The sequence below is a fragment of the Zeugodacus cucurbitae genome, chromosome 5, assembly GCF_028554725.1.
Source record: "Zeugodacus cucurbitae isolate PBARC_wt_2022May chromosome 5, idZeuCucr1.2, whole genome shotgun sequence".
Lineage (NCBI taxonomy): Eukaryota > Metazoa > Arthropoda > Insecta > Diptera > Tephritidae > Zeugodacus > Zeugodacus cucurbitae.
In genome coordinates this window covers 65956731-65980881 of record NC_071670.1, presented here as the reverse complement: position 1 = coordinate 65980881, position 24151 = coordinate 65956731, and the positions used below count along the sequence as shown (strand labels likewise).

The 24151-nt window shown below is 32.4% G+C and overlaps 1 protein-coding gene across 6 annotated transcripts in view; it reads right to left on the bottom strand.

The window, feature by feature from the left end:
- Positions 1-22861, bottom strand: part of LOC105211721 (uncharacterized) — a 43385-nt gene extending 20524 nt beyond the window's left edge. For 4 of the 6 annotated variants that reach the window (XM_054230954.1, XM_054230957.1, XM_054230958.1 and 1 more), the window contains exons 1-2: positions 22634-22788; positions 16082-16271 (exon numbers count right to left, since the gene is read on the bottom strand). The gene's annotated coding sequence lies outside the window, so the exon portion shown is untranslated. Of the gene's footprint in view, positions 1-16081; positions 16272-22633 lie in introns of all 6 variants that reach the window. The other 2 variants (XM_054230955.1, XM_054230956.1) reach the window with 2 other exon arrangements.
- Between the last annotated feature and the right edge of the window lie 1290 nt (positions 22862-24151).

Sequence of the window (24151 nt, the reverse complement as noted above, 5' to 3'; positions counted from 1 at the left end):
GCATATTAAATTAAAAATACAGATAAATCTTTTAAATATATATTTTTTTAATATTAGGGTTGCCACTTTATTTAAAAAAATTAAATATCTTACTACCAAAATCGTCACTTTTTAATGTCTTTTTGAAGCATAAAAATAAATTGTTAGAGATATAGAGTTGCCACCTAATTAAAAAATTATAAAATTTAAACGCAACAGACACAACGTATTCCCATATAATTGCTTCCTCAGAAACCCAACCATTAAGGCCAACAGCCGTCGCTTCCCATACAACAACAAAAACAAGAGCAAACAGTAAACACCAAACACTAACTGAATCACACCACAAAGCTATCTATCAACCATCAACAGTAACCGCATCCGCTGACAGCAATAGCAGTAAAAACAACAAAGCACAACCCACTCATTACCACACTGCTAGTTGGTGTTTGCCACTTGGCAAAGGTTATTGCCACAAAATGCTGCATAACAAGCGCGAACAGAAAAGCGCAAAGTTTCACCTTTTGTTGCATAGATTTTCCATTTTACCTGAGTGCGCCCACAAATGGCGAGCGAAAACCACAAGCGAAATTGACTTTACACCAACAAGCTACCAGCCTACCAACGCCGCGTCGCTTCTAAGTGCGCTGCACATACAGTCGGTGCGGTAAGTTGGCGAACGTTTGAATTGCTTAACGCCCATTTGAGTTTGCAAAAACAACAAAAACAAAGGGAAGAAAATAATCGAGAGCTGGAGCGGAAGTGCTGCTTTCCTGTTTGCCGTTTGGTTGGCAAGTGGGGGCAGAAGAAAGGTGTTGGGGCAGCAACGAGGCAATTTGACTTGAATTGAGATGAAGGCAATTGTCGAAGTGCGATAACCTCGTTTCAACGGCGCCTTCGAGTTGGATATATGTATATTTTTCATACAGAATTAGTTAGTGCTAATCTCTTGAAAAAATATATATGTACATACTAAGTACCAAAAATTTCATATATCTTGCTGTATGACTGTTGAATTCATTCAGAGGAAATCTAAAATTGCTGCGAATATTTGGAAGTATGCCTCATGCTTAATAATAAATATTAAATTAAATAATCAAAGGCACTAAGCTTTTCGGCAAAAAAACAATAAACAACAGCAATTGAATTGTAAATAACAGCTAAAGGGAAGCAGTGATTGGGGAATAACCTTGAAATTTTACATTTCAAATTTATTTAGAATTGTATTAAATACATATTAAAATGCGTCTGATACGCTTTCGATAATTTTTAATTATTTTATTTAAATTTTAATTGGTAATTCCAGAAATTCATGATCTCATAGGCAACCTACATATGTTTGGAACTCTTTGCTTGAAACGTCTATTATCCACGCCACGAAACTCATAACTCAAAAAAAAACCATATCGAAATTTCTCGTGCTTTCTTAACAAACATTCAGATCAAAATACTCTGAGAAAATGCTCACCTTAACGAGAAGGGTGCCTCCAGGTATAGAGATTTATGTCATTTTGGGCGCTGATATAACAAAAAATTCCGAAAGATATATTACAGCCTACCGATCGAAATACCTACTCCTATATTCAGTAAAGAGAGCACAGCTAGCAATACAAATAGACTCTTGATCTCTGAGAGCACATGAACTTGATCGTTTACCTCAATGACCCTAAAAAACCAGTATGATTTGAAGTCACGCTACGTTAGAATTGATTGGAACAACAGAAGGTTTCAGGAGCATTGCCTCAAGAGAAGTATAGTCCTCTTCCGACAAGCAAAAATAACACTTTATAAGTCTCCAATTACATATAGTCACCATAACAAATATTGCAGAAACCTCTATATGATTATCTTGGAATGGCTGGATTTTGAAAACCTACGCTATTCTACAACAAAAAGGCTCGTCAACTCGTCATTGAGTTTCATAAGAAAATCTCAAGAATCATACACACATACGGAAGAAGAACAAGAGTTGGAGAAGCCGACTTCAAAGTTCAGTATATTAGTGAGATTTGAAGGGTATGGCTTAACTTTATTAAAAATTTCGAACTTCGAGCAAAAAATCCTTTAAACTCGAATGCATAATTTAAGATATTTCATAAAAGATTTCACAAAAGGTAATCAAATTTGAGACTGTAATACTATACAACCCTTTTACCTCTCACGATTTTCATTTACGGCTTCGTCTCTTGTAAATCATACTTACCTAAAAATTTATTCAAAAAGTGCAAAAGTTCATGTGAGTTTTATGGAATAGATTTTAATGTTCATAAATATTATTTTTATTGATTTTTTTTGCAAAAGTGCAAACAAGTCAAACTCATGTAAGAATGTAAGTGTAATTGATAGATACACTTTGAGTTTTTTTGTTTTTGTAAATAAAATAATTTAAAATATGCGAAGCAGAAAATTGATTTTGATTTCATTAAATTCACAAGTAAATTAACGAGCTGACAGAGAATGAATGAAGACAACTCGACAGCAGCAACAACAACTAAAATAAGCGCACATCATAATTGAATGCCATAAAAATTGAGCTTGTGGTGCTCTTACGAATACAAGGATACATTAATAAATATAATAATATACATATATATCTATGTACTTTTGCGCAGAAATAGTGATGAGTTCTCCTAGTCATGGAAATAGAAATGCAATCATGTGTAAGTTATGGAATTGCGTCATTCAATAGAAAGTAAACAAAGCGAAGAAAACGCCATGAATAAAATAACAAGCCAATTGCCGCAAAAGTGAATATGATGAAAAGAAATAAAGAAAAAAATAAAACCAGAAGAACCAGAAAAAAAATTGTTTTCGCCACAAGTAGCAAAACTGTATGAGAAGTGTTTTAATGGCATGCTGCAATACTGACCTACTACTCTCTATTGTATAGATGTTCATTTGTATATGTGCTCTTCAATTCATTATTCTGACAGTCATAAAGAGCAGCAGTCACTAAATGTCGACGCCTGTCAAAGTGTTTAGCATTTTGGCGACTGTAAATCAGGCGTCAATGTCAATTGTTCAAATGCGAAATGCGTTTTATGTCGCCTTTTATGGGCTTGTGTGGGGCGCCAATTGTGATTACTTTATGACTTATGGCATTGTGAGTAATTAAATTGAAAGCATCGGTATGTGATATTAATTTGTATAAATCTGATTAATTTTTTTCTGTCAGTTTTGTAGTTAATCGTTATAATATTAAGCGACTTCCTCTTATGTTGATGGTAGCAGTTTTTTTACCCATATACCAAAACCAGTATATCTTAGTCTTCTTAGTCATATTGCTTTTTTATCGTTATTATAAAAAACGCCTAATTATATGCAACGTTTTCCAAAAAATATAGGTATTGAGTGCTTAAGCTGTCCGAAAGTCTGTTCACATTTTTCTCAATGTAATATTTGTGTGCTACAAATTTCGCAATCCGATTAATTATTTTTTCCAAGAAGCTTTAACGGATTTTTCAATTTACACCAACAATTTTTCGTCATTTGCTGATATTTTCTTGAAGTATTTGTATAAATATCTACCTATACATATGTAGCTATAAGTCTATATTTCTCATTATTACAGCTTCGCCCAAATATAGGCAACGTTCCACTAATACTCTTATTGATGTTGGTATTTCATTGTATTAGAATTGTCCTACCCTTAAAAATTTAATATCAAAAACATTTTTAATTTTATTAGGCCTACAACTTTGTTTCCTTTCTTTTGTAAATTTAAGTTTTTTTTTTTTTGTATAAAAACGGTTACAAAAATGTTATTCAAAATATTGGAGATTACATTTTGATAAAAATTTATATTTTAATTTCAATAATGAGAGTAATAATTATTGAATTTCCAATACTATAATCTAGTATTTTTTTGTTATCACCACAGTGCCATAAACCTATGGATCTTAATTAAAATATTTCTATAAATTATTAAATATTCAAATAAGACATTTTTCCACAAAAATATTTTCCATTGGAATATTTTCTTATTTCTTTAACCTTTCTCCCTGCATACTAAATTAAATACAGTAAAAGCTCTTTATTCGCGGGGTATATGTTCCATAAATATACCGCGAATACAGAAACCGTGAATACGGGATGGTAATTTATATGGGGTGATAAGGGATATGTTCCTAGGTGACAAAAAAAGGCAAATAGGTATATAAAAATGATTTCATTGAAGTTTTTGAACATTTCAACTAATTATCTTAAGGCTTAGGCAATGGTTTGAAGAATTTTGTAATTTTTTCTTGCTTAGCAGTTTTCAAAAGCTCCTTCAATTCAGACTGATACACAGCAGTCGCATTAGCAATTTGTTTCTTAAAAATTCGACTTCGTTCCATAGACGGATCAATATTCATAAAGAAATCGCAGAGCTCATTTGCCATTCTTATACCTTCACTAAGATTTTTCAAATTGAATGTCACGTTTCCAGTGCTTGTTGAAGCCTCTTCTTCAATAGGTTGTGTTCAGTTCCATGTGAGCCCCTTCTATATGGAAATATTACCAAAATTTTCTTGTAATAAGATCTATTTTACTTTTTTATTAGTCCATTCGACAAGAATATTGGGTGGATACCAATTGGAAAAATTTTATTATTATGTATGTGCTTATTAGATCCGCGAATAAAAAAATTTTTAGTCGCGAATAAAGAAATTGGGTCTCATTTTTTTAATCCGCGAATAGTGAAAACGCAAATAAAGGAAGCGCGAATAATGAGCTTTAACTGTATCTTAATTTAAATTTTCTGACTTATTTAAAAAAAACCCGATTGGCAACTTTAATTAAAATATTTTTAACTTAAAATTTTTTTTTTTAACTTTTTTGGGGTATTTCTTATTATTGTTTACCTACATTTTGCAAACTGTTGCCAGCTTTTAAAATTGATGTCATTCTGTATATAAACGTTGCCGATTTTCGTTTCAAAATTTCGTTTTTTTTATTTTAGGAAACATGAAAAGCATATCGGATCAGCGAGTGTAATAATAATTATCCTTTGTTAAGATACGGCATATTTTCTAACAGCATATTATAGTGTTATTCGTGAATACCTCTCCTAGCCGAATGTGGTTAACATTACTGATTTAAGGTTGGTATGAAATTTTATTCATTCAATATAATAGTAACCAAAATGGATAGCCCAAGTGTTTGACAGATATGTCAGTTTCAAATAAAAAATATTATGACGAGTGCTTGAGTTGAATACACATCACACCAGTTTGATCGTTCGATGAATACGAAATATAAATGCATTAAATTTGAATATAAATTTGAAATGTTTTAAACGTAAAAACGTTTTAATACTTAAAAACAGAAATTTCAGCAACCCATTTGCATTGTGCAAATCAGCTGTGTAATTATTTCCGTTCAAAACAAAAACACTTAAGCTCCGTGAATTTGCGAATATGCAAATAAAAAATGCAAAATAAATTCATACTTGTGTCTGTATATAGTTCAAATATCCGAAATGAAAAACTAAAAATAAACACGGCGCAGTTTTTGGGTCCAGCGAAGGCAGTAAAACTGTCATTGGAAACGGCGCAAATTTATTGAGGAAGTGAACTGTACGCAGTCATTGCGTATACGCCACGGCTGCCTTAAACATTCTGGCATACAAATTTTATTTTTGTACTAATTGTATAATTTTATCACAAGCTTTTGCAATCTGGCAATATATATGTATATAGGTACTTGAACGACTTTTTTATTGCAGTCTCGAAAATTTTCGCTGTTTTTTATACTCATCTGTGTGTGTCTGCTTCAGTTTCTGACACATTTTCATTCACAATTTCGTCACTGAGTGCGGGTGGCACATCTGTTTCGTCGTTATTTCGCAATCATCTCATATCAGTCTAACAACACAAAGACGCTTATGTCTGCCCAAAGCAAACATAAATTGGAAGTACATAAAAAAATGCGCCGAAAACAACAACAATAGTGTTGCAATTTTATTTTATTTATAGTTTTCTGGTTAACTCAAGCGTTAGCAAACGTTGTGATAAATCCTAACTAATGCGAGTGAAGCATGGAAAACATGTGTCGGATTTTGAATATTATGATGTCTGAATTTATTTGCGTTCTATATACTATATGTACGTGGGGTGCTATTAAAATATTGATTGGTTTATAAGATTTGAGAATCTTTAGAATTGAAAATTTTTGAGGTTGCCACCTGTTGAAAAATTGTAATTCCAAAAAATTCATTATTACATTGTTTGTGTAAAAGTGAGGTTGAAGATAACTTAAATTTAAAAACATTTTTTAAGGGTTGCCATCTTTAAAACATATTTAATGGCATCATAAAATATCGGAAAAAAATGCAATAATATGAACAGCAAAATAAAAAGATTAAAGCAAGATTAAAATTTTGAGATATTTTTATAAGCATATTTTGAGTTGAAAATATGTGTTACGGGAGGTTGCCAGCTGTTTAAGAATTTCAATTTCAAAAATATTAATGTTCACATTAAGTGTGCAAAAGAGGCTGAGGACGACTTGAAATAAATAAAAAAAATTACAAGAGTTGCCATCTTTAAAAAATATTTAATGGTGTCACAAAAATATTATTGTATTGAGCAACAAAATAAAAATATTAAATAAAAATTGCAATTCTAAGATATTTTTGAGGAGGGTTGCCAGCTATTTAAAAAAAAATAAATAAAGAAATTGTTGAAAAAAATCCAATACTACCTTTTTGGTTTAAAATTAAATATATTTGAAACATAGATACGTATTTCATAGACTAAATGCACAATTTTAAAATACTAGCTTAGGTTATAATTGTCAAATAAAATAATTTTCTAATAAAAAAATCCCTTTTAATTTTTAGAGTTAATTTTTTACTAATAACTTTCCTTGTATAAAAATGGCACACTGTGCGATGAACAAATCAATCAAAATGTTGCAATATTCAAAAACATACATATATACATATATACCCACAAGCGATCTGTGCTCACGGCATTTTCTATTGAGTGAGTCACCCATTGCTCGACAACAAGAAGCAATTAAAATAGGCAATCTAGAAAGACTGCGAAGCAACACAGATGCACAGCGCATCTTCCTGAGTGTGCATATGAACGATAATATATGTTATATATATATGTATGTGTGTTGTGTGCAACCACTTTGCTGCAGCAACTCATTAGTTGATGAAAATCAAATTAAAGGGCGCTGAAGTTTCTTATTCACAGTAAATTGAAAGAAAAACAGAGGAAAAACGATCAACAGCGGCAGTAGTGAAAAACAAAGATAAAACAAAAAGCGACTTGCCCGGGGCATCGGGTGACTAATCGACAGCAACAGGCCGGCAAAACAGACAGCAAACCAGACTGACAGGCGTTCAGACGCACCTACGCGTCGCGACGCGCGCAAAGCGATGATGAGTTGAAGAGCCAAGGCACTTACATATATGCCCACATAACGGTGTTATTGCACAAGCTGGCTGTCACGGCATGTTTTCGAGCGTTCGGATGAAAGCTATTTTCGAGTGGAGTCTTTTTTGATACTCGCGTACATATTTACAAGCGGTTGACCTGCAATTGTAGCGCACAAGTTTGGAGTAAAAATAGAAAAGGGCCGCGAAGCAAATAAGGAAAACAAAATAATGTTAATAAGTAAAGAAAACAATAATAAAAAAAATTAAAATAAAAAAAATAAATTATATAAAAATATAAATAAGATTAAAATGAAAATGAAAATTAAAATTAAAATTGAAATTAAAATTAAAATTAAAATTAAAATTAAAATTAAAATTAAAATTAAAATTAAAATTAAAATTAAAATTAAAATTAAAATTAAAATTAAAATTAAAATTAAAATTAAAATTAAAATTAAAATTAAAATTAAAATTAAAACTAAAATTTAAATTAAAACTAAAATTAAAACTAATTTTAAAATTAAAAAATTAAGATAAAAATTAGTTTAAAAACTATTATTTAAATTTAATGTGAATATTAATTAAAACAATAATTTAACAGAAACAAATTGTTAATAGATAATTTTATTTAAAAATTAATTAAAACCTAAATTCAAATTTAGACAAAATTAAGTTAAACCATCAATTAACTCAACAATTCCTATCGCCATAAAAACTAAATCAAACAACGCCCGCTGAAACTTTTAATCCAATTTCATTTAATGCACTTCACTCATACAGAGGCACACACGCACACACACAACAAAATGACGAGAATAGATTTCAGCTGAGTGCTAATTGCTCTCGGCTTTTGTTGTGGTTGGCAATTAAATTCATATCAAATAATGCCAAAGAATGGGGCAAATGCGGTAGTCAATCAGTTAGGCAGTCACGCACGCCCACAATGTGTCGCTGTTGCATGCCACAGGGCAATCGATTCGAATATGCAACAGCGACAGAGCGGAAGAGTGACCCTTGTGAGCGGCAATGTTTGCATTAATAACGGTAATAAATATTTTTTTAGATACATATGTAAGTGGAAAGTGGCGCCTTTTGTTTGTTTATTAGCTCAGCAGTTGTCGTGGTCACTGAGTTGCCGGTTATTAACCTATATTTTAAGTGGGAAAATAGTTAACTTTAATATTAATGGATATAATAATAGAAAGAGTAAAGTTGGACTATTATTAGCTTACTGCGATTTATTTTTATTTTTTAAGTAGTGAAAACAATTGTTTGTACAGCTGATATAGATTGAGAGTTAGCTAATCGTACTTCACAATCTTCGATTCGCAACTCCCTAAAGTTTGGCGAATCGAATACAAAAGGCTTATGAAGGATTTTTACGGCAATTTTTACTATTCTGAAGTTCTCTCAACGAAAGCTTTCTTAGTTCAAAGTAAAGTATCCTCTCCCGTTTAAAGTTCTAAAATATAGATTTAGTTAAGGGAAGTGAAATATCGTTTAAGTTGGAAATGGACTCAATTCTTCACTTATCTTGTAACACTTTTTTGTCACTTCAATATAATGGCACTTTCAAATAACCAATTTCTCGTACCATAAATTTATAACCGAACTAAGTAATTGTTAACATGACTTATATACTTTCACATGCTTGTATTTTATTTACCAGTGTTTTTTTTTTATTTTTTAGGATATAGTACATAAAAATATAAATAAAGAATTTATATATACATAGTTGATTGTACTATGGGGACTGATATTTCATGTGTAAAAGCTCTTTGACCGACATTTTGAATAATTACAAATTACAGCAAAGCAACACACTTCTAGAGAGTTAAATTACATATATATTTATAGAAGCATACCCTTTACGATAAGCGCACTAGGTGCGACTTGAATACGCTCAGCGCCCAAATGTAGGCAACACTTATATGAATTACTGCTTTACTACTGGCTGCAATTGCGGAGATTTTTTACTCCCAATTGTTTCTTGTGGGTTACAACCAGAAAAGGTTTAAATAATTTATCGCGATCCCACGAAACAAACTGAGACAAAGAGAGCTATATATACTGGCCTTCCTGATTGCCTTGCGACGTTACGGAGTTAAATGAGATAACTGTGATAATAGACCATAGGTCGCAGTACGATCATAAAAATTTTAATCTAATCTAAATCTAATGGTTAAACAAAAAAACTTTGTTCTGTAAAATTTCAAGCCTTTTTTGAGGTTGCGTCACTATGAAAAACATTTACTTTTACCAAATCTCAGTAAAAGATCTAAATCAGAAAATGTCAAACCCAACATTACTAGTTATATAATCAATATATTAGACGTGTATTTCGGAGCTCTTCAATTTGAGTTTTTCCTACAGGGCATGTACAGCTAGAGGGAATTAATAGTGACTGTTTTAGTTTTAATATCCCTAACCTAAAAAAGGACGGTAAGAATGCAGCTGGCGACACAAATATAACTGAACACACCTGCGCCCTAAGGGACTTCGGGGTGTTTATTACGAGTATTGGGCAAATAACAGTTAGTTGGAGCTAAAGCGCAAACAAATTTATAAATTTATATGCGACACACAAGTGTGGCAACAATTACTTGTCACGCAACTTGAAGTAGCCACGACCAAGTGGTGCATATAAAAATTTCTATTGAAATTTTATTGTTGTTGTTGTTGTTGTAAAGAAAAGTGAATTAGTAACCTAGTAAAAGCTGCCACATACAATTATGGTGGACAAAGAAGGAAAAGAAAAGTAAGCAAGTGACTTATGTAGATGGGTATGAGTGCATAAAAGGAAGGCTTCATTCAGTAAATTCTTATGTGGACATGTATGTACATATGTATGTATATATATTTGTAAATCATATATGAATATATGTATATGACAAGCCTGAGAATGCAATTTGCCATTGTCGTCTGTAATGGCGCGTGCCACACAGCCGGAGAAAAGAAATTACTGTCCAACTATGCGGCAAGTTGTAAGTGCATGCCTTTATATGTAGATGTACATATGTATTTCTGTATATATATATATATATATAGTATATGTATACTTAAGTATGCATTTGATTGCACGGCATAACAGCGACAGTATGATAGTAATGCATGAGTGATTATGATGGCGTTGATGACCTCATAGTGTGTTGGGTGACAGGCGATGGTTGTTATACACACATATAAACAACAATAACAACAAAAAGTAAATACAGTAAAAACGACAAGTCGACATGCAATGGCACAACCTGGTGAAAATCACGCTGCGCTCCATGTGTGGCACATACAGTTTGTGCAACTAGAAATTGGGGCATGCTACCAGCTAGCGAGCCAGTAAATGTGTGGTCAGTTGAAAGTAAGTGCGCAAGTGAATAAATAGCAGTGATGATGGGGAGTGCAAAACTGGTGGCGATTTCATTTTTTATTTACAACAGCAATGCCAAGAATGACAACAAAAATTAATAATAAAGCTGTTGAATGAAAATGCCAGACACACACACACACTTAATTTGCATGAGTTGCTGAAATTTTTTCCAAAAATTATGGACAAGCGTTACTTTCAGTCCTTCATATTGTTGTTGTTGCTGTTATTCACTCGACACAATGTGACAAATGTCAGGCAATATGCTTGAAATGCTACTGTTTTTCTTGTTGTTTTCGCTGTAACTACTTGGCTTTGTGCCAAAGAAAGCCACACGCGATATTAAACAAATATACAAGAGTACAAACATACACACATACATACATATATATGTATGTAAACAAATGAAAACATAGAAACAAATACATTCCATGGTCACTTTTTTGTTTGTTTGTTTTGGCTACATGTTTCGGGGTAAAATTTTCAATACAATACTACTTGCCACCGAAGACCGCATACAATTGGGTTAAAAGTTCAAAATTCTGTGTGGCCTTGCTGGAGTGAGCGTCAAGTACGTTGGGGCGCCAATTCTTATACATATATGTATACGCGATGTTTACATGTTTGTGTAATGTGAGCATCTAATTTATGAGTGATAAATATATATTTAACACAACTATCAGTGTATTATTTATCTTCAAAACATATAGTATATCTTTCAGAAAAAGGCGGATCCGTTAATAAGAGGTGTATTTAAAAAATATCGGGAATTTTCATGTTTTGAAAAAATATTTATTCATTCGGCTATATTAATGTTTTTCTTCTTCAAAATAGATATTATGCACTTATGCTAACGCCTCTTCCAATCGCTGAAACACTTCTCAAACAGGATTTTTGGGATAACCTTTGTATCCGAGTTCTTGTATGCTTGTAAGACAACTCGTATATCAAATACCGTCGAATGTCTGAAAGATACCCTAGGTACCTTAGGTCTACAACTTTCATTCCGACGTCGTTTTGTAAATTTAAGTTTTTATACTCTCGCAACAAAAGTTGCTAAAGAGAGTATTATAGTTTTGTTCACCTAACGGTTGTTTGTAAGTCATAAAACTAAACGAGTTAGGTATAGGGTTATATATATCAAAATGATCGGGGTGACGAGACGAGTCAAAATTCGAATGTCTGTCTGTCCGTCCGTCCGTCTGTCCGTGCAACGGATAACTTGAGTAAAAATTGAGATATCTTAACGAAACTTGGAACACGTATTCCTTGGCACCCTGAGGAGGTTGCTTTCAAAAATGGGCAACATCGGACCATTGCCACGCCCACAAAATGGCGAAAACCAAAAACTTATAAAGTGTCATAACTAAGCCATAAATAAAGTTTTGAAAATAAAATTTGGAACATAGGATCGTATTAGGGAGGGGCACATTTGGATGTAATTTTTTTGGAAAAGTGGGCGTGACCCCGCCCTCAAATAGGTTTTTTGTATGTAACTCGCAAACCAATAAAGCTATATAAACCAAACTTTCTGCAGTTGTGTCTTTCAGCCGTTTCCTCATACAGTCCAAAAATGAAAGAAATAGGATAATAACCACGCCCACCTCCCATACAAAGGTTAGATTGAAAATGCCTAAAAGTGGGTTAACTCACTAATGAGAAACGTCAGAAACACTAAATTTTACATAAGAAATGGCAGAAGGAAGCTGCACTGAGATTTTTTTACAAAATGGAAAATAGGCGTGGCGTCGCCCACTTATGGGTCAAAAACCATATCTCAAGAACTACTCGACAGATTTCAATGAAATTCGGTATATAATATTTTGATGGCAACTGGTGGAATATGGGCAAAATCGGTTCACAACTACGCCTACTTCCCATATATCTCAATTTTGAATACTTCTGATGCGTTAACTTTATAATGTATAATGTATGAAGAACTCAGTGCCTAAGGGTAATTTTTCACCGAAAGTATAGGTAAATCTCTAAATAAATTGCGAGAGTATAAAATGTTCTTACTTGTTTTGGGATAACCTTGTCTCCGAGTTCTTGCATGCTTGTTAGACGACGAGCTTTTAAGGTTTTTCCCGTTTTCCGTTAATATTTGAACACACCTCGTATATCGAATACTCGTCGTTCCTGCCAGAGAAAGGCTTAAAGATACCCTTTCATGCTACTTAAAATTTTGTTCCATATTTCTCTTTAGTTCGGCTTTCTCGAAGTAGGACCTTCCATATGCAGATCCGACTGTAAGCTGCTCTGCGCTAAACTGCAGGCTAGAAAAGCGTTAACAGCGTGACAAACACAAAAGGGTTTCTTTTACAATACTTGCCATCTACACCTACTTACGCTAATTCTATAAAATATAAGTATCAGTTTGGATATATCGAATCGTTTCCCAATGGAACTGGTCTTTTGCCCCTGAATTCCGTTAACCAATTTATCTATGAATTGGAAAGGCAGAAGAAATCAGAATGATTTTTTTTAATTTTAAATGGAAAACTGAAATTATTTAAAGCAAAATTATTGAAAGGTTGCCACTTGTTTTAAATTTTGAATACAAAAAACACGAAAAAAATTTAAAAAAAACTCCACAAATCTTAAGATGATTAATAAGCCTGGCGTTTAAAATAATTTCCAAAGAGAGTTGCCAGATCTTTGCAAATTAAAATTAATTAAAAATGGTAAAACAAACGATTTATGAAACAGTTTGAAAAACAGTTTTCTATTAAACATTTTAGAGAGATTTGAAAAATTATAGGGTTGCCAGCTGTTTAAAAATTGTAGCTTAAACGATTTGATTTGAAATCCAAATTTAAATCTACAATATTGATATGAAAATGAAAGTATATTAGAAATATTTTATGTGCATAGTAACATTTACAATTGAGTTATCATGAATCGAACACTTAATTGCTAAAGTACCACGCACTTATTTTTTTTTTCATCCAAAGCTTTTTACAAAAATAAAATTCGTTTTCTTTACACTACATCTTCAAGTGCACATGTCAAAATTCGCTCAATACAATGAAGTGTTAAGAAAATCAGAAAATAAAAAATTGAATTTTAACGAGCCCAATGCCCAAAACCACCCGTTGTTCCATAAATAAACACATTTTTTGAATAATTTCCTTTCAAACACATGCGTGTGTAGAAGAATGTGTGGGTCCGCACATGTTTTTATACAAAATTAATTTGGTTTTTGCGATAATTTTCGTATATACACAGAAATACCGTATAAAAGTGGTGCAGAATTGATTCTAAGTAAATCAGTTGGAGCATGTTTTGGAATTTTTCAAATACACTCAGTGTAAGCATTGCGATTTAGGCGTAAGCAGCACTGTTTAGTGTCGAAAATATTTAGATTTGAGTTTAGTTATTTTTAAAATTATTTGTATTCAACGCAAAGAAGAAGCTTATAGTGTGCTAAAATGTGTTGGACAACATTGCGCAGGAATTGGAAATTAAAATTAACAGTAGACAAAAATGTATATGAGTACATTGCTCTCCAAACTATTTTTGGAAATTTTTGAAAATTTCTAATTTTAAATAAAAAGAATTAAAGTTTAAAAAAAAAATTCCAAAATATTTTCTGATCCCATTCTAATGCCCACAACTGTAAATATGTTATTATAATTGAACGCATTCACATGATCACATTTTGACAAAGTACGTTTCAATTCTGGCTTAAACTGTGATCGCAATGTCAATTAAATTCACACAATGCGACACGAAAAAGCCATGAACGGTAAGAGTTAACAAAGCAAAACGCAAAAGAAAAGGAAAATCAATTAAATATAAAGTATACATGTAAATATATATGTTAAGCACTAAATCGCCACTGCCACATTTTGTCACACAATTTTTTTGCGCTTCGGACGACAACAAAAGCCCATTTGCCGCGGCAACGAAAGTGTTTTGTGTGCATTTACTACGTTTCAATTTACATATTTACTTACTCATATTATTTATTTATTTATTTAAGCGAATTTGGAGTACAAAAGGCAAAAAAACGCTTTTAGGTGATTCACTGGCGTTCAAGCGGTATTTGGAAGACGCCTTTTTTCCACATTTCGTGACTTTTAATTAAAGTAATTTGCATTTGAGAGCATGTAAATACGCGTTTAAATATACAGACATATGAGAAATCAATATATACGTTTTTGTACTTATTCGCATATAAGGTCGTTTCTTTATAGCGAGCTTTCCATGAGTAGGAAGGAAGCTCACTTTAGTGATGTCATAACCGCAAACACTTATTCGTGTTTTCAACTTGATAGCCCCACTGAAGGTTAACCAAGCATTGTTTTCACATTAAATTGTATTCAAGTTTGAATTTGCTTTATTAGTTTGCTATTACTATATAGTTATTACATAAAATTGAAAGGCCTAGCTAAAAAGAGACACGCTTTTTAAGAAAAGTTGAATTTTTTAAGAAATTTATTGCAAATATGTAGGTTATACAATACAATAATACTGATCGAAAAAACATAATCTGATTAGAAGAAGAAAGATAAACGCTTCGGTTCTTCGAGCTTTCGAAAGCTTCAAGAGCTGATAAGAAGAAAAAAATTTAAACATGGCTTCAACGAGCCTTCGAAAGCTTCAAGTGCTTACTAAAATGTAAGCTTCGCTTCTAAGAGTTTTCAAAAGCTTCAACAGCTTTAAGTTTATTTTTTCTCTATCTAAAAAAACCTATGAAGAAGGGAAATCAAAGGAAATTGAAAGATAGACAAATCTATCTATCTATCCTAATCTCATTTACAAATTTAAGTCATTACGACAGCATTATAATCGGGTTCAAAGCTTCTCAAATCAGTCGGGCTACAAACAAATATATTGGAAACAATGGAAATGATTTTGCGAAAGAAATTCGGAGTACACTTCTCGTAGGTATACTTCTTATAAGAGTCAAACATGATAAATAGGTAAAGTCTAGTTCGACTGAAACAATAAATAATGTCTGAGAAATCAGTATTTGTTATTAGATGAAGATCGGTGCCCCTAATTTTGAGAGCTTACTTACATACATATATAAAGGAAACCTACATATCTACCACCTTAAGATATATGTATAATCCGTACGATATACTCATTTAAAGGTCCATCAGATATAAGAAACTCAGGTTTTTTGTTGTATTTTTTTATTTAGTGGCTAGAGAAATATCTGAATCAAGTTCTTCCATATTTAACAGGACCGGTCATTAATTCCAGAAGTCCGTTAAGCTCGGAGGAGGATTTCATTACTTTCATAGTATTAGTTATTAAATATAACCTCAAATATAGTACATAAATTATTGTATCTGATGACAAATTTTGTTAGATTTACAGATCTAGATAGATATATGTAATTTTGCGAATGTTCTTACCTTTCTAATTGCCGCCTTCCTATTTTTGCTGTTTATAGTTTATTGTTGTTATTTTTATTTTACCACAAAGTTGGGTTCACCTGTTAGTTCTTAACTGGTTTTCGAAGCTCTATTGGTTTTTATACTTATTTTCTGCACTTATGTTTTGTTTTGTTTACTTTGCACATGCGGTCGGTTTGTGAGCGAAAAGCTGAAAAAAATACACTTAATGAAGGTGTTGCTTTTGTTGTTTTATCTTATTATTTTTATAATCTCTGCTTATTGCTGTTGTTTATGGTTTTGTTTTGAAAAGCGATTGAAGTCATCGACAGATTTTACCAACTTTGATTTTTACGTTCCTTCTTTCTTTTGTGTGCTTAATGACACGTTTAACTGCACTTTTTCCCGAAAGAAGGAAACAATAATAATGCGCAATACAATGTGGAGAATGTGCAATTTTAATAATGGGTTTGAGCTTTTAAGTAAACAATGGAAGCGGCAGTAGTTGCTTTCACATAATTGTAATGATTATAATTTAGATCCGGTTGTTCGAAACACTGTGCACGGGGTTGTATTTAACACTATTTCACTTAACGAATTATTTGTTTTATTTTTCCGTTACCTTACAATAACAATGTAAACATTATATTGACTAATGTTCAAAAGCATTCAATATGCTCTGACACCTATGCAGTTAACTATATGTATGTACTCTCCACGCGCCTTATCAGTCCCTACACTTTCGTAAGCTCACGAACAGGTGATAGCGTGTTAGATAAGATTCCAATGAATGTGTACCACTATAACGGTTATCTGTGTCAAATAAACCAATACCAATTTCATTTCCCAATACAAACACAAACACGATCGAAGCGATAAAATTCCATATTTCCAAATAGAAAGAGTGCCAACCGAGCGCTTGTCGATGGCGAGCGAAAGGAGTCAATGGGTTCAGGGAAATTGCACATTTTTATCACTTTTTTCACTTCTTCGCCGTTTTCGCGATGAAGTGAAATGTGTCATAAATTACTAATTCAACTGGTATCTACAATTTGAGATACCACACACACCGACTCTTGCTTGGTTTATGGCAAAAGTGTGCGTCCAAATGTGTGGCAGACAGTCTGCATTCTTGCTGGCCTATGAATGACTAAAATGCCGCTGACGCTGGCGATTTTCTTGTTAAACTGAGTAATTACTATGTATACGGAAATTAATTGGCTATAATGCGCGTAGTTGGGACGAAGCTTGTATGGTATACACGAGTTTCATTGATTTTGAAAGCGACTAACAGGCAATAAAAGAGAAATTTTCGAGTAGAAACGGTTTTCGAGCTTATGCTAACGGTAAAACAAAGTTGAGTACTTTCCAGTACAGAGATTATTTTCTATTACAAATCATTTCAGGTTAGAACTCAGATATAATTAATAAATACACATTAACTTTCACAGCAAGGCTCTGTTGAAGTGAGAAGAAAATCTTAAAATACCAAATCGCAATTTGCTATCTTCTATGTAAGCTTTTTTATAAGAGTGTACATCTGCTGGCGTACGCCGATGATATTGATATCATCAGAAGGAACAACCGAGCCATTTGTTCTGCTGCCTGGATAAGGAAGCAAAGCGAATGGGTCTGGAGGCGAATAAGGACAAGTCGAAATATCTCCTGTCATCAAGCAAACAGTCGGCACATTCGCGTCTTAGCTCCCACGTCACTGTTGACAGTCATAACTTCGAAGTCGTAGATAATTTCGTATACCTGAGAACCAGTATCAACAACACCAACAATGTCAGCCTCGATCCATCCAGAATCACTCTTGCCAACAGATGCCTTTGGACTGAGTAGGCCATTGGAAAGTAAAGTCCTGTCTCGACAAACCAAAATCAAATTCTACAAGTCACTTATCATTCCCGTCCTTGGTGCAGAAGCTTGGATGATGTCAACATCAGATGTGACGACACTAGGAGTTTTCGAGAGGAAAATTTTACGTAGGATTTATGGTCCTCAGAACATTGGCAACGGCGAATACCGCAAACGATGGAACGATGAACTGTATGAGTTATACGACGACATTGACATAGTTCAGCGAATAAAAAGACAGCGGCTACGATGGCTAGGTCATGTTGTCCGAATGGACGAAAACACTCCAGCTCTGAAAGTATTCGATACAGTACCCGTCGGAGGAAGCCGAGGGAGGGGCCTCCATTGAAGGGACCAGGTGGAGAGCGACCTGGTTACACTTGGGATTTTCAACTGGCGCCGAACTGCGAGGGAAAGAGAGTATGTTCATTAAGTTCATTAAGTGTTTGAGGTCGAATGATTCGATTGCTAAGGAAAGCTAACTAAAATTATATAAAGATTTTAAATTAGTGTTTCACTCTTTTGATTCATGATGAGATCGATGTCTCCCTTGTGTTATTGAAATGTAGGAGAAAGCTTCTCTCTCTAAATTAAACTAAGCACGGTAGAGAGCTGTAACTAATCGCTGCTGGCCGATAAGGACTTAATCTCTTACTTCCTTATATTCAGTCCTATAGATCTCTCTGCCAAGGTATGACATATGGTCTTCTTTAAAGTACTATTCTCTATTTAAGAGAACTTCATTGCCTAATTTAAACGTTCTTTTTCAGGAACCTCATTGAGAGAATGTCAATAATAATCTCGAAAGCCATTTATCCATATCATATAACTTTCCCCTTAGAATACAAGAAGTGAGAAATCACAGACCTAAATTCGTTCTTTGATAGTGTCAAAAGGACTGTAGATGCAATGAGATGTCAGAACACTCTAAAAGATTGACTCTTTAGTTTTCAAGGTTGGGCCTAATGGAATTATGTGCGGTCTCTGAGAAAAATATAGAGTGACAAATTACAAATCTCTTCAACCAATAAATAATTCCATGGAAATTTTCTAGTGATAAATGTATTACAATTCACCCGGATGCTTCACTACCATCGTATATCGTACTTGACAACCTAAACTCTTAACATGCCACTTTCACAAAAACAACAAAAACCCACACTTAAAATCGACTCGCAAAAATGCATAAATTATTCAAAAGCTCCACAGAGATCAAGCTTGCATAAATTAACACAGACTAATTGAATGAGAAAGTTACAAAATATTTCAAACGCGCTAATCCCACAGGCGCTCTAGCGCACTTCCAGTTCACTTAATCCATTTGAATGAGTTGTGCGTTATTTTTAGACGAAATAGGTACGAGCTGAAAATTGTTCGCAGGAAAAATGCCGCCACAAAGCAAAACAATAATAACAAGGCGCATACATATAGATATGATAGATAAATATACTATATGTATCTCTGTATGTTTGTGTGTATGTGTGCCGCCATTCAACAAACGATCGCATTTAAATAGTTGAGTCAGAACAAGCACCTTTCCAATGCCAATGGCAATTACCCGCTCACCGATATGCGGTCGACAATAATTGTTCTAAACAGTTCATAACAAGTTCAACTAACATACAGATATACATACATATGTAGATATTTATATATGTATATATGTAGATGCTAAGTATGTGTGTTTAGCATTTAGGCATGATCACTTAGTTGTGCGTGAAACGAGTGACGTCATTGACAGATTAAGTTACGGTGACTGACGAAGTTCAGCACTTTGTTACGCTTACATACAAACACTTTCAAATGTATATGTGTGCATATATGTATGTGTGTGTGTCTTTAAACTGGCTTTTATTCGTGCTCGGGCTTTCTTTCATTTTTAAATTAGTTTGTTATTCTTTTGAGTTGTATTTTTTCATTCTGTTTTTTAGCCACTTCATTTGAAGCTGTATACTATTAAAACAATAACAACAAAAATAGCCTAGCTGCCGTTGAATAAAATAAACAAGTTCAACTCGATGGCTTTTGAAGTTACTGCAGGTAAATATGTATGTGTGTATGTTTATAGCGGCTGATTATTAGAAATGTGTTGCGAATTTATTCCCTTTCGTTGCTTATGACTTCATGCGATCGTGAGACATGCAAATATATATTTTTATAGTTGTTGTTGCTTTACTTAATGACATCATCAACGCCACTGATTGGCTTGATTGCGTGAAGTGCTGGGTCGTTGAGGCGAAATAGCGGGTGGAGGTTGTGATCGTTATGATATTTGATCAGTTTGGATCGGCTGGGAGAAGAGTTGATATTGAATTGATGATATTGGCAGATATTGGAGCACCCACGCATACATACGATATGAGCTTATATATGCGCTTATATATAGAATTTATTGTTCTACATAACACTTTGATATTGAATGTACATACATATAGTATATGTAGTATATATATATGACAACAACACACTAATTTCCGAAATGTGTTTTTTTCTTTTTTTTTTCTTTCACACTTGCACGTTTTTATCAGCAATTTTGCTTAGCTTCTAATGGCGGTTTTGTTATTTATTGTTTTTGTGAGTTTTATAACGGAAAGCAGACGTGCCTATAAGAGTATACACACATACATATATATTTATGTGCCATAAAACTGCTTATAAGTTCATTTGTATTTCTAATTGCGAATTCTGGGCAAGCATTTTTTAATTTCTAGAGTATCAAAAAGCATATATGTACATATATGTACATACATATTAACTTATATACATATATGGATGTGTGCACATGTATACACAAACAGTAGTGTTTTTCAAAAGTTCACCAGCGTTCGTTAGTGACTCAAATTTCAACAATACACCCTTTCAATTATTCGTACACTGACGGTTATTTTTTATTTTTTTTGGGCTTATCTTTTAAACTGTTACACTTTGCTTAATTTATTTGACACATTTACTCTATAAAAATTATTGTTGTTGTGTTCATTGGTGATTTTTTGTAGCTCGGTATATTATCATATTTTTTTTGGAATTAAAAAAACAAGTGGTTTTTCATTTCCTTTGACTTTCAGATTTTGCAGTCGGAAATGATATTATATTTTGATAATTTATAACATATAATTTTTGTTGTTGTTATATTTTAGTTATACTCCTCTTATATTTAAAATTTTTGCTTGCTTCATATTTTTATAACTATATATATTTTTTAACTATATCAATTAAAACTTTAAATTAATAAACTGTATGGAATAAATAAATAATTTAAACAGACAAAATTTTAATTAAAATAATTTTAGTTTTAAATATTAATTTAAAATTAATTTAATCAAAATAATTTTAATTTTAAATTTTAATTTTGAATTATAGCAATAATTTTATATTAATTAATAGCAAATGTCTATTAAAATTAATTTAAATACATTTTTTTATATTTCTTCCTTATTCTTTGTAACAAAAGTTTACAAAAAAACTAATAATAAAAAATAAAAATAATATTGAAATTGATATTAAAATTTTACTATATATTTTTTTCAATTATTTTTATTTTAAAGGATTTTTGTTAGTATTATTCTATCACATTGGTATTAACAAATAAAAAAAAAAAAAAATGCAAAACACACTTATTCATTGGTCTAAACTATAAATTTATTGATATTATTGTTTAAAAAAAATATTGTTACAATATAAAAAAAAAACGAAAAAATCTATATTATGTTTAAAAATTTTATTATCGACTCTTTTTAATCTAATTTAATTAGGTAGGTAGGTATAGTGGTTGTCAGAGGACGCATATAATCCTTTAGGAGGCCCCTTTGTGAATCACTGGGTACTAAAATACCATTGACACTACAATGTTCTTTCTAAACCACTTTGTGGTCTTGATGAAGTTAATTAACTCAACAAATTTAATATGTGCAACCTTCGATATATCGTCAAAAAATTTATTTTATTTAGTTGAACTATTATATTTTAGTTTGGTTCACTGCTTTATTTTTATATTGTATATTATTAATATTGAAATTTGATATATTTAATATTTAAAAAAATCAATATCAAATTGGGTTCATAAAACCAACATTTTTTTTTATTTTTTTCTCTAATAAAAAAAAAATTTAAATTTTTTTCTTATATTTTTTTGTTGTAATTTTAAGCTAATATTAAAAAATATTGTAAAAAAAAAATATATTTTTTAATTTTTTCTCCAATTAAACCTTAATCAAGCTTCAATTACTTCAAATTTAGCAATTCCTTTCAGTACTAAATTTCCTTATTTTATTTTTTTTTTTATTAATACTACTTTATTATCACATTTAATTTTTGATTTCAATATTGACAATAACATTTAATAACTCGTTTTGTCAAACTTTAAGGTAATTTCGGCACACCAAAGTCGAGGTTATTGCACAGCTGAGCATTGGCAAGCGCGCGCGAAAATCGAAAAAAATATACAAAACACTGCGCAGCGCGGTCATCAGCAACTTGTTCACCGGTTTACCTTCACTAACAACTTTTAATTCTTTTTTTATTATTATCTTTTTTTGCACATTTAACCACACATAACGCCGTCGTTCCTTTGCATGCACTTAAGTCGTATGTAAATACATATTCACACACACATTTATACAAACACTTTTATGTGTGTGTTGATAGCTTTTTAGGCTTGTATGTGTTGGTTTATCGCTTAATTCTTGCACAAAATTAAATATTTATCAAAAATACCTTTATTTTATTTGCACTTCCACTTCAATATCGAATATTTCTTTTTTTCAAATAATTTGATTAACTCTTTCCTTTAAAACAATTTGTTTCAACTCACTTTATGCCGCACTCGTATTCGATACAACCAACACGTTTAGCGTTTGAAAAACAACTGAACAACAGTGCCCAACGGTTGTGCGGCCGACTGGTTGTGTGGTTGTTGGGTCGTGCGAAATGCTCGTTTGTTTGCTTTGCTTGTTGGCTGGCTGGCTGAATGCCGTGAGCGCCTGGAGCAGCAGCAGCGCCGTGGCAGCAGTAACACTACAAACAATCAACATCAGCGCTCACCGGTGGCAACGTTAGCTCCACAATCAGTCACCGTCGCCGTCATACACCACTGACGCTCACTTTGCCGGCAAACAGCTCCTGGGGCTGTGTGAGCGTCGACGCATTCGGGGTTGCTGCTTAGTCAATTGCGAAAAAATCAACTTCAGATACATTTGAGTTCTGCTGGCGGCAGCGCACAGTGGTGTAAGGTGTTAGAAAATGTGAGAGAATGTATTATGTACATATATGAGAGAGAGTTTCTAAATGGTTGAGTTAAAAAAATGGTGCATTCGACATGAATCTATAGAAAATCGCGCAAAAAGAGCTTATTCGACCTATTAAAGTTTATAGTCTGCAGTTGTATTCTAGAAGCATTGAAATTCCCTATCCCCAGTTTAGACTGATGAAAATGGCTCTATTTGTAATCAAGATACCTTCTGGGCAAACATTATAATTTTAGATAAGGCATGACAAATGAGTGAAGCTCTCTCAAAAATATTCTACTATATCTATAGAATGATTCAGTAAAAAGTATAGCTGATCACAATAAATATTGCATTTATTGAAAAATGACATATATAATTCTGCAGGGATCGCTAGTCCTTTTTTCTTTGTTTTAGTGAACGAATCGCTGTCAGATCCCTGGTAAAAGATCGGAATTGCTATGATATAAACTTGGAACACAAAACAATAAATGCAGTTATCGCCTATCAGCTAAATTTGGGTCTCAGAAGAGAGCATAGTATATTAAGCAAGCAATTACTTCCAGTCGGGGAACAAGTTTTCGAAGGAGTAAAGTATCTTTTGACATAGATATAATCAATATATTGTTTAAAAACGAAATTGTTTTTGGATATCTATGAACATTTGGAGGTGTGTTCAAAAAATAACGGGAATTTTCATTTTTGAAAAAAAAATTCTTCATTCGTCCATATTAGTTAATGGGACATTGTTATAGCTTTGTTTTGGGCCAAGAATTCACTAAGAAACAATGAAGTGTGAGTTTTTAACAAACTAAAATCGCAAAGCTCATACAAACATCTCTAACATCCAACAAAAAAATTTTAAGTGCGATAGTAAATATAAAGAATGATCATGTGAAAGAAGAAAAAGAAAAATGTTAAAATTCAAATTATTCAAAAAAATTTTTTTTGTTTTCTTCCCAAACTATACCACTGTGCCACCGTACCTTTCAACATTTGACGCCGGCCT